The sequence below is a fragment of the Vicugna pacos genome, chromosome 1, assembly GCF_048564905.1.
Source record: "Vicugna pacos chromosome 1, VicPac4, whole genome shotgun sequence".
Classification (NCBI taxonomy): Eukaryota; Metazoa; Chordata; class Mammalia; order Artiodactyla; family Camelidae; genus Vicugna; species Vicugna pacos.
In genome coordinates this window covers 104241792-104259126 of record NC_132987.1, presented here as the reverse complement: position 1 = coordinate 104259126, position 17335 = coordinate 104241792, and the positions used below count along the sequence as shown (strand labels likewise).

The 17335-nt window shown below is 35.1% G+C and overlaps 1 long non-coding RNA gene across 1 annotated transcript; it reads right to left on the bottom strand.

Annotated features, from left to right (window-relative positions):
- Positions 1-6397: 6397 nt before the first annotated feature.
- Positions 6398-17053, bottom strand: LOC140699683 (uncharacterized). The gene is made up of 4 exons (XR_012077960.1): positions 16878-17053; positions 13519-13658; positions 6912-6987; positions 6398-6439 (listed from the first exon to the last, which is right to left on the bottom strand). It is a non-coding gene; the product is annotated as an uncharacterized lncRNA (long non-coding RNA).
- Between the last annotated feature and the right edge of the window lie 282 nt (positions 17054-17335).

The following is a 17335-nucleotide window of genomic DNA, read 5'->3' as shown; positions in this document are numbered from 1 at the left end:
AAACAGTTGTTTTAATGGTATAATAAACCAGTTGGATTTAACAGATATCTATAGGACATCCCATCCAAACCCAGCAGAATACACATTCTTTTTGAGTGTACATGGAATGTTCTCCAGGATAGATTACATGCTAAACAACAAAACAAATCTCAACAAAATTAAGAGGTTAGAAATTATATCAAGAATTTTTTTTTCTGACCACAGTGACATGAAAGTAGAAATCAATTACAGAATTAAAAATGGGAAAAGCACAAACATGTGGAAACTAAAAAAGAAGTTACTAAAAAAAAAAGTAGATCAATGAAGAAATCAAAGAGGAAATCAGAAAATACCTCAAGACAAATGAAAATGCACGCAAAACTCTTCAAAATCTATGCAATACAGCCAAAACAGGGAAGTTTATAGCAATACAGGTCTAGCTGAAGAAAAGAAGAAAACCATCAAATAAACAATCTAACCTGCCACATAAAAGAGTTAGAAGAAGAAGAACAAACAAAGCCAACAGTCAGCAGAAGAAAGGAAATAATAATGACCAGAGAGGAAATAAAGGAAATAGAGACCGAAAAGATAATTAAAAAATCAATAAAACCAAGAGCTGGTCTTTTGAAAAGGTAAACAAAATTGATTAATCTTTAGCCAGGCTCATCAAGAAAATAAAAGTGAGGACCAAAATAAACAATATAAAAAATGAAAGAGAAGAAATAACAACCAATACCACAGAGACACAAAAATTGTAAGAGAATACTATTAGGTTATATGCTAACAAATTGGACATCCTAGAAGAAATGGACAAATTTCTAGAAACATATAACCAGCCAAGATTGAATCAGGAATAAACAGATAATCTGAACAGACCAATCATTAGTACTGAAATTGAATGTAAAAAACAAAACAAAACAAAACAAAAAACTCCCAGCAAACAAATGTCCAGGTTCCACAGGGGAATTCTACCAAGCGTATAAAGAAAAACCAATACCTATACTTCTCAAACTATTCCAAAGATTGAAGAGGATGGGACACTTCCAAATTCATTCTACAAGGCCACTCTTACCCTGATACCAAGACCAAAGACACTACAAAAAAAATTTCAGGCCAATATCTTTGATGAATGTAGATGAAAAAATACTCAACAAACCATTAGTAAACCAAACCCAACAATATGTAAAGAAGATAATAGACCATGATCAAGTGGGCTTTATTCCAAGGATGCAAGAATGGTTCAATATTTGCAAATCAATCAATGTGATACACTATATTAAAAGAGGAAAGATGAAAATCACATGATCAGTGCAATAGACACAGAAAAAGCATTTGACAAAATTCATCATCCATCCATGATAAGGTACAGAGGGAACACATCTCAACATAATAAAGGCCATTTATGTTAAACCCATAGCTAACATCATATTCAATGGTGAAAAGCTGAAAACCTTTGCTCTAAATTCAGGAGCAAGACAAGGATGTCTACTCTTGTCACTTCTATTTAACATAGTATTGTATGTTCAAGCCACAGCAATCAGACAAGAAAAAAAAAAGACATCCAAATTGAAGAGGAAGAGGTAAAATTGTCAGTCTTTGCAGATAACATAATACTATATATAGAAAACCATAAAGTCTCCAATAAAAAGCTATAAGAACTAATAAGTGAACTTAGTAAAGTTACAGGATACAGATTAATATACAGAAATCTGTTTCCTTTCTATATAACAATGAACTATCAAAAATAAGAAAACAAACAAACAAAAATCTTGTTCAAAATAGCATCAAAAAGTATGAAATATCTAGGAATAAACTTTACTGAGAAGGGGAAAGACCTATACTCTGAAAGCTATAAAAACATTGATAAAGGAAATTGATGATTATACACAGACATGGAAAATATCCTGTGTTCATAAGTTAGAAGAATAAATATTGTTAAAATGACCATACTACCCAAAGCAATCTACAGATTTAATGCAATCACTATCAAAATACCCACGACACTTTTCACAGAACTAGAATAAATAATCCTAGGACTTATGTAGAGCCACAAAAGACCCTGAATTGCCAAAGCAATCTTGAGTAAAAATAACAAAGCTGGAGATATCACTTTCCCAGACTTCAGATTATACTACAAAGCTACAGTATCAAAAAATACGATACTGGCACCAAAACAGACACATAGATCAATGGAACCGAATAGAGAGCCCAGAAATAAACCCACATACCTATGGTCCATTAATCATGACAAAAAGGAGTCAAGAATATATAGTGGAGAAAAGACAGCCTCTTCAGAACGTGGTGCTGGAAACACTGGACAGTTACATGTAAAAGAATGAGATTAGAACATTTCCTCACACCATATACAAAATTAAAGTCAAAATGGATAAAGACCTATATGTAAGACCTGAAACCATTAAACTCCTAGTAGCCTTTGTGTCACAAAAGTATTTAGATCACAACTGGGGGATATGTTCTGGATTTTTGGTTGAATTATAAACGTTGGGAGGTAAAGCTATATTGTATCATTGTGCATTTCGTCATACTCATCCGAACAAATAGTTGAGTACAAAGATGGGAGAAGAGGATAACATAGAAGTGCCTCACAGAAGGAGCTAATATAAATCTAGATATTTTAAATGAAATTCCCTGTTACTATTATACAATTAGTTTTCCCTAATTTAGTATGTAGAATATATATAATTTAACATTTGTTTGTTTTATGGAGTTGGGAAGGGTAGCTAAGTAAAATCATTAGCAAAGTTCCTAGTAACAATACCATAACATTCAAGTATAGAGATGAAATGTACTAACGTATTGCTTTATTAAAAAACTTGAACCCATTGTCTTATTTAGCTCTCACAAATTCATATGAGTCAGTCTTATGAAGTCAGTCTTATAATTTTAGAGGTACATCATTATTAACAGGAGATGCAATAACTGTACAGTGAGAAAATATGAAATTGTTAAGACAATCGTTTCTGAATTAATATGTAACTGTAGTGGCAGGCTTGTTAATCTTTTTGATGGGAGGGAATTAAAAATGAATGGAGGTTGTGAAATAGTACATTGAGAGAAGCATATTTTATTTTATAAGTCTTGATCAGAAAATCTACATTTGAGCACGTGGGAAAAGTCCATGTCCTAGCTCCCATGATGTGACAAACATTGTAGCATCAATAAATTGCCTAAGATTCTGAGAGCCAGAATAAACTTTATATAGGAGTGACTATCTAGGATTCAAGATTCTATTGCTAAAGTGAATTTGGTAGCTACAACATCTAGTGATTTGGAGGAAACTTACCACAAGGGGCAGCTTCTTTATTTTCTGATGAGAAGAGAAATAACCTCCATGGAGTATTGTATGCTAGGCACCATAGTAGGGCTTTGCATGAGCAATTCCACTTATTCTTCAAAACCACTTTGTGAGACTGAGATCACTGAATCCATTGTAAAAAAGTCCTTGAGGTTCAAAAAGATTTCATGTGGTCACACTGTTCAGAAGTGGTAGAGACAGAATATATGCATAAATATGTAATGACCCTGTGCTCTTATTGGTTCAAAATATTTATAGTTCTTTTATGGTTGGAGTAAGGAAAGGGAATAAACCTCCATCTATGAAATAAAGACCTTTAAGGAACTCAGCTGTGAACAATTTGAAAACCACATGTTGATTACAGGATATACCCAACCGACTCAAAACCAATCTATCATTATCTCATTTTTTGTCTATTATATATGTCAGTCACTTGGATTGTGCTGTCCCATGCAGTCATTGCTTTTGAGGTCCCCATAGTCTAGCAGAAACAGGTATGAAAGCAATAAAATACAATGCATCTCAGATGCCCTACAAGAAATAGATACATGTACCCTAGATAGACAAAGGAAAGAACTGTCAGTTTATTCAGGAAGCTTGAAAGAGCCATCATAATGTGGAGACCCTTCACAGATACTTTAAAAGAAAGAGACTTGTGGGATTTTCAAAAGATTTGCATGGAGGGAAATAATATTTCTGTGGCTTTCTTGTAAATAAGCTCCACTCTATTTCGATGACCTAAATTTAATCAGAAGAAAAAAAGTTCATTTATACACTAAGTCCTTTGACAAATAAGAGTCAAAATCATTTCAGGTGAAGCTGGGGAATTTGAGGAGAAGCTTTATTTTCTGAAATATAGTAGAAGTGTTAATGATCAGTTGGTTTAATAAGTCATATCTTGTGCACAATTCATCTCAATGACATATTGGGTAATAATCCATTTTTCTAGTGGCTGGAACATTCTAGTACAATTAACAAAGGCTACCAGAGAAGAGAAGGTAGAATACTAAATGTTTCAAAGTGAAAAAAAAAAAAGTACTCTGATTACCTATGTAATAGACCATGTCACCAAGGAAGGAACTGGGGCTTGATGAGATGTAACTTGCCCAAAATCAAGCAACTAAACAAATATTAGATTTGAGATTGACTTCTGGTCTTCTCTTTCCAATATCAATGTTTCTACTACTGAAGAGGACCAGAAATTTTCTCAGATTTTCATAATCTGAGAGCTTGGATTGGATTCATAAACTGGCGCTTGGATTGCTATTTTTCCAAGATTAACCTTTCTCTGAAAACAATGCGTATCACTTTTTTTACCTTTTAGGAAACATATTTTTGATCTAGGAACCTTGATTTTACAAGTTGAGTCTTCCAGAGGCAGATTTTGAGATGGAGTCTGGGGTGCCAAATATTTAGCAAGGATCGACACTTGTGAAAAGAAGGAGGCAGACTCAGGATTTGGCAGGGGAAGGAATCAAATTGCTTTCACAGAGATGACAAAGCTTGGACCAATCCCACAGGAAGCTGTGGGGTAAAGATTGCTGGTCAGAAAGCCCACATTGAGCTGAAATTGTCCATCCTTTATACCCCCTACCTGAAAAACATCTGTATGCAGATTTCTTGGAAGGATGTGGTCCTTGGAAAGGTAACTCCCCGAGATGGAGACTAGGTCCTAAAAGGAGCTGACAGCTGGAGTCCGTCCCTGAATTCCCAGGACTGGCAGCAAGTCTTTCCTTAAAGGAGCAGCTGGGCCATGCACCTCTATGTCTGTCTTATCTTGTATCCCGGCATTGACCTTGATTCTCCTCTATTTCTTCAGAATCTTTTAAATGAAAAGTCTGCCCTTCTACCAGAGTTATTTCTTCCATCATATTTTGCAACTACTCAGTCTCTCTAATGACTCAGTAAAGATGGACTCATTTTCCTCGAGTCCTTCTCTTTGAACAATTTGAATGTTCAAAATGTGTTTATGGCACATACCTGTAACCAGGACCCCTGAGCAGAAAGGTCAACATGACCTAGAGATGGCAGGTCCCTGGAACAGTGCCTTTGCTTTCTGTAACTCCACAGTCCCAATGTGACCTCACTGTACTTCTCCCAGCACATTAAAGTTCTGCTGGTCAGTTAACTCTATGAATCCAAGTTCTTAGTCACACAGGTTCTCAGAGGAATTGAGCCTTTAAGCTCCCTGATGGTGCCCCATATGGTCCTTTTTAACCTCAACTGAACTCCCGTTGCTTGCTCAGACACAATTTAGCCAACACTAAAAAGTTAACAAACCCAGAGATCTTTAATCGGTTTTCTGAAATCTCTTAACTTATTACACGTTTTTCCCTACAACTTTTCACCGCTGAATTCAATGCCACAGTAAAATGCTACTTCGTCAAATACATAACCTACGACATTCTTTACCTCATTTATTCAACAGCAGGGCTGAGGAAAGCCAGTGAATATGCAAGCGGTTGATGTTAGCTATATTACTATTATAAGATAGATATTTTTTACAAATTACTTAGCCTCTTTTAATCTTTTGCTGCTGCTGTTCATTTGAAAAGGGGGGTTCATGATACCTATACTGGAATGCAATGTGAATATTAAATATGACACTATATTTAAGTTCTTGACATATGTAAACACTCAAACACTTTGATGACCTTTGCTTAACATTCAATTTCATTTTATTTGCCTTTCCTCTAATTCAAGCATTCCCACTGTCACATCTTAAATACAGACTTACTGCAATTTTAAATGTTACTATGATTCTTACTCAGTGAAACACTGGTTGAAAATCTAGAAAACAAATTAAAATAACCCACTTTATCCTACTTTTTAAAATTTTGGTCTTTTAAAACACACGTTTGTCATTTATCTTTAGAGAATATACCCTAGAGAAAAGCCATCATAATTTTATAATTTTTCTTCTCTTTCTCTTTTTTTTTACCTTTCCAAAGCAGATTTCTCTCCATGTATCCCAGCCCTCATACAGCACGCAGTATATCCATTTATGACTTTGACATTTATCATTGATTGGACTTTACAAGCATTACAATAATGATGACTATTGCAGTGAAAATGTCATTTTCTACATACAAACTTCGGCCTACTTTTTAAATTTAACTTCCGATCTTTAAGCAACATAGATACCTAGAAAGAGAAGAAGAATGTTATAATTCAATTTTATTTGGAGGCATAAAGGATTACTTTCCCTTTTTAAAAAGACTGATCTCTTCAGCTTATCTCTGCATTTTATTCAGAAAGATAAACAGGAGTTAAAAAATAGCGTGTCTCTTTTGTCCCATTTGATAGAGTTGAAGATAACAATTTTAGGTTAAATTTTGGAGATATACACACAGAGACACACAAACATACACACATGCATAAACTCACACATAAATACATACAGCCACAGAAATAATGTTTATAAAGTTAAAATGTAGTTTTGGAGTGTATCATATTTAATGTATTGTCAAACATCTCCCCTGTTTAATTCAAAACTTTCATGAGGTTAAAAAAAAAACTAAACTAAATCTCATTGACTACTCTTATTTATGATTGAGTTGATAAAGTCTTAGTTTTATTTTGTTCACATCAAACTAATCTTTTAGTAAATACTAACCTGTGGATTTGTTTTGAAAAATTCTGCTTAGAGTTATGTTTGGCTGTATCAGTTTCATTATGGTTGAAATCCAATGCTGGTAAGAGAAATATATGTGTGTTTTGAAGTAAAACTTGTATGAGGGGTAAAACATGAGAAAAATTCCATAGAGCTTATTTATTTATTTATTTAAAAAATTTTATTGAAACATAGTCAGTTTACAATGCTGTGCCAATTTTTGGTGTACAGCATAATGCTTCAGTCATACATGAACATACACATATTTGTTTTCATATTCTTTTTCACCATAAGTTACTACAAGATATTGAATATAGTTCCCTGTGCTGTACAGTATGAACTTGTTGTTTATCTATTTTATATATACTAGTTAGTATCTGCAAATCTTGAACTCCCAATTTATTCCTTCCCACCTGCTTTCCCCCCGGTAACTGTAAGTTTGTTTTCTATGTCCGTGAGTCTGTTTCTGTTTTGTAAATAAGTTTGCTTGTCTTTTTTTTTTTTAGATTCTACATATAAGTGATATCACGTGGATGGTATTTTTCTTTCTCTTTCTGGCTTCCTTCACTTAGAATGACAATCTTCAAGTCCATCCATGTTGCTGAAAATGGCATTATTTTATTATTTTTTATGGCTGAGTACTATTCATTGTATAAATATACCACATAGAGCTTATTTCTTACCTTTGTATTTAAGTGTGAATCATTTAAACTTTTACTGGAAGGTGCTTTAAAAAGTTAACTTTGCAGAATTACTGGAATATGTTGGTTACTTACTTTTTAGAAATAAACAAGTTACATGGTAGTGCTGCTTTTTTTTTTTCCTTTTCATGTTACAAACAAAAGACAATGAAATCCCAGCCTCACAAAGGACTTACCCCTCAAAAGGCTTTTTTGGGAGAAAGTTCTCAGAAGGAAATGACTACATAGGATGAACTTACAATGTTTGCAACAAAAGCTCCAAACTGATGATTTCAGAGCCTTCACATAGTAATATGTTAGAACATCCATTTATTGCTTCATCCAATAAGGTTTAAAAATGAGTTACTTGATTAATTTTTGTGGTAAAATATATATAACATCAACTTTTCCATTTTAGCCATTTTTAAGTGTACAGTTCAGTGGTATTAAACGACATTCACATTTTTGTGCTATCATCACCACCGTCCACTTCGAGACCTTTTTTCATCTTCCCAGATGGAAGCTATGTATCCTTTAAATGATAACTCTATTCCCAGCTTCTCTCAGCTCCAAGAAACCTCCATTTTACTTTTATTTCTATGAATTTGACAAGTCTAAATACCTGATATGAGTGGATTCATTATAGTTTTTGTCCTTTTGTGACTTGCTTATTTCACTTACCATGATGTCTTAGATTCATCTATGTTTTAGCATAGGTCAAAATTTCCATCCTTTTAAAGGCTAAATAATAACCTATACACACACACACACGTGTCTATATATATGTGTGTATACACACACACATATACAAACACACACATAAATTTTGTTTATGCATTTATCCAATCATGGATACCCAGGTTGCCTCCACATTTTGGCTGCTGTAAATAATCCTGCAATGAACATGGTTGTACAAATATCTAGTTTTCCATTCTGTTAGTTGTATACCCAGAAGTGGCACTGATGGTAATTTAAATATTGTGGAGCTCAAAAAATGATATTAAAATATTAATTTAGAAGCTAAAGTTTTGAATGTCATTATGATTTACAGCACTCCTGCTTTAGGTACAGTAAAGTTAGGTACTGCTTTAGTTAAAGTTATCATACTCTCAGCTTCTGATACTAGTGGAAGTAGAGCCAAGGAGGTTATCCTTCACCCTTCAGAGAGAAAAGTAAATAGGTAGTGAGGAGAGAGGTCATCGATATTACTCATGGGAATCCCACCACATGAAAACTGATAACACGGAAATGGAAATGCTTCTTATAATCCCCAAGGTTTTTCTCTTTTAATGCATTGGGTTTAACCAACAAGCCCTTAACCTATCAGGATGGGTTAATCTCCCATTGGTGGGCAGATTAGTGTTTGCCCCCAAAAGGCCCTTGAAAAAGCATGAATTAAGCTGGCTTTAGTACTCTCAGATACCCTGCACTTAAATTTTACTGAATTTAAAAAGTACCAGCAAACTCTGCTACAACAGTTGATTTCCCAAACAAACTGAAGCTCACCAAACTCATTGCTGAATCCTGATCCTCATTTTTGGTGCCAAAGATGAAAGCAAAGGCTCAGTGTTCCAAAAGGTGGTGATAAATGTAGCACCCCCCTCACCCCAGCATGCCAGCCCTCCTGGGTCGGTTGTTCAGTCATCTCTACCTTTGTGCTTGCTTTTTATCTAAAGGCCTTGCACACCAAACAGTTCATTACAGCATCATCCAATTACCATGGGAAGGAGGGACATCTCTTTTCAGAGAGAGGCGTATGCTACACTTGTGCCTTCTGGAAAAGTCATCAAATCGTAGCAAATCCAAACCCTTCTAACTTGTCCTTCCCCCTGGAGTCCTGTCCTCCTGGCCCTTGTTGAGTGACACAGTATCCCCTTCCCCACATCTTTTGGGAGTAAGTATTTTGGGCTTTGTTTCTGCCTTTTAGCATGAAATCTCTAACCTTAAGAAACCTACCTGTGTCAACACATTTATTTCCCTGGTGCATGTGGAACATTCTCTAGGGTAGACCATATACTAAACTGTAAAATAAGTCCTCATAAATTTAAGAAATCATACAAAGTATATTCTTCAACCATGATGGAATCAAATGAGAAATCAGTATCAGAAGGAAATATGAGAAATTCACAGATAACGTGGAAATTAAACAAGGCTGAAGAATCTGCTTCTGCAGGTTCCTGAACTGTGACTTCTGGAGGCAGAGCCCCTGCGAGCCTGGAGAGGGAGCGTCAGTATCTTTGCACGTGTCCTTCCCTAGAGCCTGGTCACCCATGGATTTTGGATGCACTGAATGTATATTCTCCTACGACAGCAATGCCTATCTGAAGTTAAGGGCTATGCTCTGATCTTTTTTTTTTTCTCTTCTATTACTCTTCTAATCATTTCAGGAGGGTTTGATTAAGACCCTAGATTCTGAATGGCTTCTCAGTTGTCTCTTTATGAAAGGCTGACCAACCGTACTGGATGTTAGTATTCTTTCCTTCTATTTTATCTTTGTCTGCTAAGATTTTTATTTTTCCATAACACCATCCAGCAGCTGTTGTCTTGTGACTGGTGAAGTGCACAAACTCTCCCACTTCCTAGTCATGTGAACTTTCTATGCTCAGGTTTCCTCCAGTAAAATGGGGGAGGAGGGAGTTGTAATGCATGTAAGTTAATACGCATATACAAATGTAGCACGGTATCTGATACACAGAAACTGTGTTATGTGTTTTCCATCATTTCCTAATCAAATATTGTTCTTTCCATCTGCAACACTGCTCACATATTATTTAATCTTCAAACTACTGCCTGGTTAATTTAAACTCTTTTTCCTTTTTTCTTTTTTTTCTGTTTCTTTTGTGTTTGCCCCTCCCCCTTGTCTTTTGGAACTCAAGTGCAAACAATTGGCTTGATCAAAATTCCTGGTTTGTTACACACTAACTTCATTGGTACAGACATGTACATTTATTATTATTAATTATTTTCTTAAAATATTTATTTTTATAGTAGGTTGAACAGCCACAAATCCGTTGCCAAAGATGAGGATGAATTAACATCAGTAATGCTTGTTTATCTGCTGGTTCCACTCCTATTGCTCTTAAAAGTAATTCCTACTTTGAATTTGAGGCTTACCACACCCTGCTTTATTTTTTTTTGTCTATCTATACATATGTAAAATATAGTATTTTACTTATATTTAAATGTTATATAAAATTGTCTCCTATTAATAGCCTTCTGGGACTTGCTTTCTTGACCCAATATTTGTTACTAATATTCATTTAGGTGGTCCCTTCATTTTCACAGCTGTGTAACTAACTGTGTACATTTTCTACATTACAGTTACCCACTGGATCAGTGTCTGGGTTGGCTCCAGTATGTTATTCAAACACAATATTATTCAGTGATCTGACTCTTTAGATGCCTCAGGCACACAGATATTGAAGCTGTTCTTGAGTATATAACACTGGGCGGATAGGTGGAGGAGATGGAAGACGGTCCAGAAGATGGTGCGGTGCCCGCCTCCAGCATAATGGAGTTTTACTTCTTCTAAATGAGTAAGAAACTGGTTAAAATCCAATAGCCACAACTACGAGGTAACATGAGCCAACGTTCATTCTGTTATAATTAGCATTGCAGTTTAGGCCCCGCCATGGATTTTTCTGTGTACACCATAAGTAAGGACATGCGCAAAGGGGCCAAACAGGACTAAGCATTCCGGGGACTAGAGCCGTCAATCCAACAAAAAATCACCTGTAAGCAGGTGTAAGAGAAAGGGCAGACAGAGACCACTGCGTTTCCCCCGTGGATCAGCCCACCTCCTGTTCTTGGAGGTGTACTTCTTCTTTTCTAAATAAATCTTTTAAAATCCTTCTCTACACAATATACCATCTGCCGACTGTAAACTTATCTTTTGAGTATAACAAAAACTGGGGTCTTTTCCTTTTTCGGGAGTAACAAACCTAACAATATAAATGCCAGTTTTTTTTTTTTCCAAAGTAGTTTATACATTTAATATCAAGAAAACTTTTTTACCCACAGCCACCCCAATAGTTGTGTTCTCAGATTTTTAAAGTTTTTTTTTAATGGAAGTAGTGGGGGTTGAACCCAGGACCTCATGCATGCTAAGCAGGCACTCTACCACTGAGCTATTACCCTCCCTCGAGATTTTTAAATTTAACACAGATGAATAAGTGTAAAACTGAATTTTATTTGTATTTTATTCTCTCTTCCTTTCCATTCCGATACTATAATGACATTTTAAATTCAAATGACCCCAATTCTTTCTTGATTTCTGGTACAAAATTGATTTCAAGATTATTTTAGACATGTCTTAAAATTTTCCTTTCAAGTCTTTACTTTGAAATAGTTTCCACAAGTTGTTTTTCTATTTCCACCAAATAATATCACATATTCCAGATGGACTCCATTGCTTACATTTTTTTCTCCTGTTCATAAAATGTACTACTTTTTCTTTCTATGGGTGAAAAGAGTTTTAATGTCTGCCACCTAAAGTCATATCCAGAGCTTATAAGGCTGGTAAATTACAGATCACATGAGTGCTGAAACATTTGTTGCCTATGAAAAAAGCCACATGGATCCAAGAGGTTAGTTTATTCACAGTTCCTTCCTTTGTTCCTATTTGGGCTACACCCCACATGCCTACAAGGCTTGTACTCGCCCAGCTTCAAGACCAAAGAAAGAGCCTGGAGTCAGTGACACAGACATCAGTAGTTTAATAGATAAGGGGAGCTTACATGTCTGAAGTGTGGACCTGGAGCGCCGCCCAACCCTGTGCAGTGGATGACCGGCAAGATAGCGCAGCAGTCTGAGCTCCCAGGGACATGGGGAGGTTAGCAGTTACAGGGGAAACTGACATCAGGTTAGCTCCCTGGTTACCTGGGAAACCAGCAGAGGGGCACGCCCCGCACCGTCCCCTTTGATAAGAACAATCCTTAGCTCGGGCCTGAGGCGAGAATGTAGGAAGGATAGTGAGTAGGGTGGAGGTGAAGCAGGCACAGGTCTAGCAGGGGATGTACAGAGAGCAAGAGAAGAGCCATCGTGAGTGGCCTGACCATACAGTCTTGTAAACAGTCAAAAAAAACATAGCGATTAAGTAAGTTTGGGGCTGCTTGTCTGACAGCACGTGCCAAAACTGTAGGAAACTCCAAATGGAACATGGCTTATTGCACTGTTCACTGAAAAACCAAGTCCGTAGATATCCAAGGGGCTTAGATACATAAAGATTCTCTCTTCCTTATCATTGAATCCCCACTTCAGTAGAACTTGATTAGGGATAGTCAGAATCAGATTCACAAATTCTTGCCAAAGCAGCTGGTCCTTGGTCACTTAGATGTTTGCTCAACTATTAAAACTAGTCAATCAATCATTCAAAAAAAAGGTAGCCAGTAGATACTAACCATAAACCACCAAGCTTAAACTCATTTAGCACACATGTATAACCATCTCTAGTGATGGATAAGGACCTTTAATCTTTGTATGTAACACTGTTCCCCCAAAGTCACTCCTTATCTATTTCTCAGGGTGCCCGGTTAATTCACCAAAATGTGGAGGTCTTAGCAAATCAATTAAATAAGGCCTAGTCCTTCACTTCCACGTATCAGAAGGAATTGAGAGTAAAGGCTCTCGTCAGGGAAAACAGGCTTCCTGAAACAGTAACTAGCAAATTACGTGAATCTATTTCTTAAATATCTATCTTCTGAGTTAAGCATGTGGCTTGATATAAGGACAGAATAAAGAAGTGTCTTTAAATTCTGAATTTTTCTAAAATCCAGGATTCCATCACAGAAAATAAAATCAAACTTTTGGGACTGAATGTGCCCTAGAAGGGACATTAAACATTTTATGGCAAAGTACAAGGAATCATGAATCACACTGTGAAATAGCACAAAATGAGGTCATCTTAGTTATCTCACCAAAAAGATACATACAGTCCTTATTTCTGGAGTAAGTTGCTCTGACCTGGACATTTCCTAAAGTATAGGATGTAAAAACTTCAGCTTTCCAGGCCAAATTGAGATGTCAAGTCATTTTAGCCCTGGGGAAAGTAGAACCTTAGCCCTGGGAAAATCTGTGTTAAGAAAAAGAGAAAAAGGTATTAAAAAGTGTTTCTGTATCACATGCATTTCTTATGATCACTTTTCTTTTCAATTTCTGTTTTTCAGAACTTGAATTTATCAAATAGATTTCCCTTTTAAGGCATTTAAAAATAAAAGTTCTTTTCCACATTAAAGTCATTCAAATATAAATATTGCATTTTTACAAGAATGCTTTGCAACATTAAGTACCACTTTTCTTATAGGTTATGTTTTTAAGAATTCCACAAATATTAAAGTAAAAATAGATTGCTGCCTTGTACCTTCCGTGCTATTTGGGGAGGGGAAATTAGAGAGAGAAGAGGACAAATGGAAGATCTTTGATTTTAAAAAGATTTTTAAAAAATAGGAAGCAAATTCCCTGAAATCTTTGTTTTAGAAATTGATATTTCATTCTTCCTTTCAAGTAAACATCGTAAATGCTTTTATCCCAGTTCATATATGGAAACCATTCTAACAAATCATTTTCTTGCCTCATTTTAAAGATGTTATGAGTTATATATGAAAGACCCTCTAAATGAATCAATTGTTTTAGTCAATTCTTGGCAGTAGCTCTCAGCCAGAGCTGTGTATTTGAATTACCAGGAGTGTTTTAAAAAAATTTACTGATGTGTAGATATCAGTGCATTTTAAAATCTCCCTTGGTTATAGAAATAAGCAGCCAGATTTGAAAAACACTACTTCAGGGAAGCCCTAGAAGTAATACAACACTACATTGTAAAATGTGGTATAGAAACAAACATACTTTTAACAACCCTTGTGAGAATTTATATTTATTTACTTTTGTTAGAACATTGACGTGCATTATAGCAGCTAGAATTTGGATGGGGCTTCACTGGAAAAAATAAAAAATGAACATAGGAAGACAAATCTACATACAGTAGTAAGTAGTGAGTCAGGAGGCAGAAGAGGTAGAAAGGAGTGAGGGACAATGGCATTAATTCCAGGCAAAAATGTCAAATAGTGGATGCTCGTTTTCACTGGTCTCCTATTTTTCCTTTACAGACTGCTTAGGTTTTGCCCTGTTACTTTGTGTCTTCAAATTTCTTTTCTTAAACATTTTTCTTTTTTTCTGGAGGAGGTAGTTAATTAGGTTTGTTTGTTTGTTTATTTAAATGGAGGTACTGGGGATTGAACCCAGGACCTCAGGCATGCTAAGCAAGAGCTCTACCACTGAGCTATACCCTTCCCCACTTCAAATTTCTTTTTGACTTAGTAAAATAGCCCTACAAAATCCACTCCTTGCTTGAATTCACACGTTTGAAAAGTTCACTTTTTTACGTCACCATACATTTCATTAAGATGCCCACTTCCTTCTATTTAATTCAAGATATTAGAAGAAAATAGGTAAGCATACTAAACTGTACAAAACTGTCAGTCTTTCAACTCCCAGATTATTTATGTTAAAAATAGAGAAACTTGTTTTCTTAAAACATAATTGATAATATTTAAGCTAAGGTGACCAAAGTTAAAAAAGAAATTGAATTTGGGTAGTTAGAAGATAGTTTGGGTAAGGAATATTTCTTAACTAAAAACATTTATTGACTATTAACTATATCCCAGGTACTAAAATAGATAATAATGATACAGAAATGAATAATGAAAGTTTGTATTTTAGGAATGGTCTCTGATTTTAGGTCCCTGGATTTAGGAAGTTTGTAATTTAGTTGGAAAACAATGCAAGTTAACAGCTGGGTTGAATACAGTGTAATGCATTCTGTATTGAAGGTCTTTTAAAAACATTACCTGTCACACAGGAAATCTCTTGGTGGAAGAATTTCAAAGAATATGAATGATTCTTTTATCATACCAGTTAGACAACAGATAACTTTACTTCTACAAATGGGTAAAACAGATGTTATGCTTGTTTAAAGGAAAGTGATTAATTAATCAAGGACAAATTTTTTTTGTATTAAATATTGTTTGACAGTCTGAGAACATGCTTGTTTTTACCCTCCTAAAATGAGAAGGTAAAATTGAAATATCACATATTTGGTAAAGTAATAAAGTACATTCATTAAGCACTGTGATTTTTGCCATCGTTAAAAGTTATTTTATGTTTCCTTCTATAATCTTACATCATGTTTCTACCTTTAATCTTTATACAGATGAATTGTTTGCAGCTGAAAGAGAAATAGAGAAAAATGTGGAAGTACTGAGGGGAGGGAAGGAAAATAATTTGATGACAGTGGATGATACGTAGACTTTAAACAGAGTGATTTTTGTAGAAGGAATGTGTACTTTTCAGTAAATCTATGCCTAGTCATTAAATTAAAAGGCAGGTTGTCATAATGAGAAAGAATATATCCTTTACAGGTAGAAGACTCCAAAAATTCAATTTAGTAGTAATAATAATAATAATAATAATAATAATAATAATAATAATAATAATAATAATAAATCCCTTTTCTATTTTTTGAAGTAGTTTCACAATATTATGTCAGTCAAACATGGATACCTTTTGTTGATTATGTGTATATATATATATTATACATATAAAGACATGTTTCTGTAGATACTTCTAATATAATCTTTCATTTGATTATGTTTTGGAGTTAATTCTCATTTAAAAATTTTGGTACTTAAAGTAATTGTAATAAGATACAGATTAATATTATACAGAAAATTCTGATATTAAAATAAATAAATAATTTTCAAGTTATATTCTTATACTTCTTTGGACGTAATCACAGGGTTCTCTCAACTGCTTTCCTATCCTATTTACATATTCAGACCTATTACATGCAATAAGGCAAAATGTCCAATGAATCAGATTTTATTTACAGACAGTGAAATTCAAATAATAAAATGAATTGTCAAAATATTTAGGAGCAAACTTTATGACAGATTTTGTTAGCTCTGACTGGAACCAAGCAGAACCCTGCAGCCCCCACCTCCCCACCAAATACAAAACCAAACAGTTAATGATGAGGACAATGGAGTCACAGACTCAGTGTCTGATGCACATTCCTCAGTTGTTTTACAGATACTGTAACTGCCACCAGAGGGAAAATGCTAACTGTTAATGACCAGACTGTGGACATGCCATCAACTTCCTCATCTCGAGCAGTGCTGAATCTACTTCTAGCCCAATTCCAAGAACTGGCCTCAAGAGAATGGAATGATGTTTGACAATGGAGAATTGAAAGCAGTGTGATGAGTTTTTTATATTTGCACACACCTGAGAAACTTACCCTGGTACAAAGATACAGGCAATCATCTTAGATGAAGAGATCTCCCATGTCCCTTCCCAGTCAACCCTCACCATCACAATCCTACAATCAATGGTTGCTTGGATTTTTTAATCCCATCTGCACTTCACATAGATGAAAACATGGAGCATATATTCTTTTCTCTGTGCCTCTTAAGCTCAGTGTGTTGTTAAGGGTCGCCTATGTGGTTGTGACTGTAGTTTTGCTTTCCCCATTTTGATGACTCAGTAGGGTTCCATGGTATTGTTATATCACACTCAGTTTATCATTATCACTTATCCTTGCTGAATATTTGGATTGCTTCCAGCTTGGACTATTATGAAAAAGTATTCTTTTCTATAAATCTTTCTGTGTAAGATTTTCTTTTTTTTATACACATCTTCATTTCCCTTGGGGACATCATTATTTCCAATTTAGACTGTTTTCAAAGGGGTTAAGAG